The sequence below is a fragment of the Mus musculus genome, chromosome 7 (genome assembly GCF_000001635.26).
Source record: "Mus musculus strain C57BL/6J chromosome 7, GRCm38.p6 C57BL/6J".
Taxonomy (NCBI): domain Eukaryota; kingdom Metazoa; phylum Chordata; class Mammalia; order Rodentia; family Muridae; genus Mus; species Mus musculus.
The window spans coordinates 42,951,724-42,954,824 of NC_000073.6; the positions used below are offsets into that span (position 1 = coordinate 42,951,724).

General features: G+C 44.1%; 2 pseudogenes; one reads left to right on the top strand and one right to left on the bottom strand.

The window, feature by feature from the left end:
• On the top strand, positions 1 to 484 carry Gm9266 (annotated as a pseudogene).
• Positions 1,801 to 2,688, bottom strand: Gm9294 (predicted pseudogene 9294; annotated as a pseudogene).

The following is a 3,101-nucleotide window of genomic DNA, read 5'->3' on the forward strand; positions in this document are numbered from 1 at the left end:
ATGATGGGCGGCGGAGGTGGCGGCAGCGGGCTACTAGAGAACGCTAACCCCCTCATCTATGAGCGTTCTGGGGAGTGGCCAGTGTGTCAGGCAAGGAAGATTAGGATGTGCCCGACAGCATCGAGGCTAGGGAGATCTTCGATCTTATCTGCTCCATTAATGACCGGGAGCATCCACTGACACTGGAGGAATTGAACGTGGTAGAGCAAGTTCGGATTCAGGTTAGCAACCCAGAGAGCACAGTGGCCTTCACACCCACCATCCCACACTGCAACATGGCCACTCTTATTGGCCTCTCCATCAAAGTCAAGCTGCTGCAATCCCTTCCCCAGCGTTCAAGATTGATGTACACATTACACCCGGGACCCATGCTGCGGAGCATGCACTGAACAAACAACTTGCAGATAAGGAGCCAGTGGCAGCTGCCCTGGAGAATATGCACCTGCTAGAGGTTGTTAATCAGTGTCTGTCCTCCTGCTCGTGAGCCTGGCTTTGGACCTCCAACCTGCACGCAGGTTGTCCTGGCCTCAGCTCCACCAAGGGCTCGTGGCTTTGTTTTCTTGAATCACTGACAAGGAGAAACTTAACACTTTTTATTTTGTAATAAACCCTTAATTTATATAAAAAAAAGGCTGAACAAAATACTCACAGGAGGAAATATGGAGACAAAATGAAAAGGTCAGCTCAGGAACTTTGGGAAGGTCATGAAATGCTTGCCTCTCTGGAAGAGAGACACTAATTAGCATTGCTCAGACCAAGGTGTGGGAACCCACCTGTGGGTGGAGACACATTCCACAGGATGGACTGTTGCCCACCCTCAGACAAGGGAACTCCCAGTGATGGCTGACTAGGTCATCTTCTTCTACATATGCAGCTAGAGATATGAGCTCTGGGGTTACTGGTTATTTCATAGTGTTGTTCCACCTATAGGGTTGCAGACCCCTTCAGCTCCTTGGGTGTTTTCTCTAGCTTCTCCATTGGGGGCCATGTGTTGCATCTTATAGATGATTGTGAGCATCCACTTCTGTATTTGCTAGGCACTGGCATAGCCTCATATGAGTCAGCAATAACAGGGTCCCTTCAGCAAACTCTTTCTGGCATAGGCAATAGTGTCCGGGTTTGGTGGCTGATTATGGGATGGATTCCCGGGTGGGGTAGTCTCTGCATAGTCCATCCTTTTGTCTTAGCTCCAAACTTTGTCTCTGTAACTCCTTTCATGGGTATTTTGTTCCTTATTCTAAGGAGGAATGAAGTATCCACCCATTGGTCTTCCCTCTTCTTGATTTTCTTGTGTTTTGCAAATTGTATCTTGGGTGTTCTGTTTCTGGGCTAATATCCACTTATCAGTGAGTGCATATCTAATGAATTCTTTTGTGATTGGGTTACCTCACTAAGGATGATATCCTCCAGATACATCCATTTGTCCAAGAATTTCATAGATCCATTGTTTTTAATAGTTGAGTAGTACTCCATTGTGTAAATATACCACATTTTTCTGTATCCATTTTTCTGTTGAGGGACATCTCAGTTCTTTGCTTCTTCTCGTGCCATATTTTCTGTTCTCCATATTTTAGTCCATGTCAGCCTAGGTTGCTTCATTATCAGACTCCTCTAGCTCATTAAAGAGTGGAATTGTGCAATTGGAAAAAGTTAGCCTCAGGTGGCAATGAGATACTTAATTGCATATCCAACAAAAGTTTTCAGCCATAGAACTATATACACACACCCAACAGAAATGGATTGATCAGGTTTTATTTTTTAATATTTATTTATTTATTTATTTATTTATTTATTTATTTAGTAGTTTCACCATGCTGTTTAATCTAGCATGTATGTTGCCTGGAAAGGCTTGTACAAACACTTTCCTAGCATTTCACCCACTGTTCTGTTTGGCCGCTAGCCTCTTGTCTCTCTCTTCAGCAATGGTGAGGCGGACTCCTTTTCCTCGGGGAAGAGAGATCCATGGTTTGTTACCCTTGCCAATAACAAAAATGTTGGACAGCCGAGTGGCAAAGCTGTTGCCACTGGCATCTTTCACATGAACCACATCAAAAGAGCCGGGATGTCTCTCTCTGTTGGTGATTACACCAATTCTTCCCAAGTTAGCACCTCCAGTCACCATACACAGGTTCCCAGTGTCAAACTTGATGAAGTCAGTTACTTTGCCTGTCTCCAAATCAATCTGAATGGTATCATTCACCTTGATGAGGGGATCAGGGTACCGAATAGTACGACCATCATGGGTCACCAGATGCGGGATTCCTTTTGTACCCACAAAGATCTTTCTCACTTTGCACAACTTGTACTGGGCCTCCTCCAGTGTAATATGATGAACAGCAAAGCGACCCTTGGTGTCATAGATCAGACGGAAGTTCTCTCTGTTCTTGTCAATGCTGATGACATCCATAAACCCAGCAGGGTAGGTTATATCGGTCCTGACTTTCCCATCAATCTTAATGAATCGCTGCACGCAAATCTTTTTTACTTCATCTCCATTCAGGGCATACTTAAGTCTGTTCCTTAGGAAAATGATGAGAGGCAGGCATTCCCTCAGCTTGTGAGGACCAGTGGATGGACCAGGAGCAAACACGCCAGTCAGCTTATCCAGTATCCAATGTTTTGGAGCAGCTACGCGCTTCAGGTGTTTCTTGGGACCACGAGTCATGGCTGCGCTGGGAACGGAAAGAGCCAGGTTTTATTTTTATAGCTGTGCATCCCTATCCATAGATACTTAACAAGGAAGAATTTGGACAAGATGGAGAAAGGACAAGGACGGTAGAAAGTGATGTAACATATTTTTATTAAAATGTAATAAAGTTAAAACACAGAAAAAAGCTGCCAGAAAAATAGGATACCAGGTAAGAGCCCTGGTTGTTGTTATAGAAGACACAGTTTCTATTCACAGAAATTACCTGGTAGCTAATCATCTCCTGTAACAGCATTCCCAAGGCATCTCATGGACTCTGTAGATATTGTGCTCAGACACATGCATGAAAACACCCATATACATAAAATAAACACTTAAAACAGAATATAATGATGTCCTAGCCCTAAGTCATCTCTCTCTCTCTCTTTCTCTCTCTCTCTTTCTCTCTCTCTCT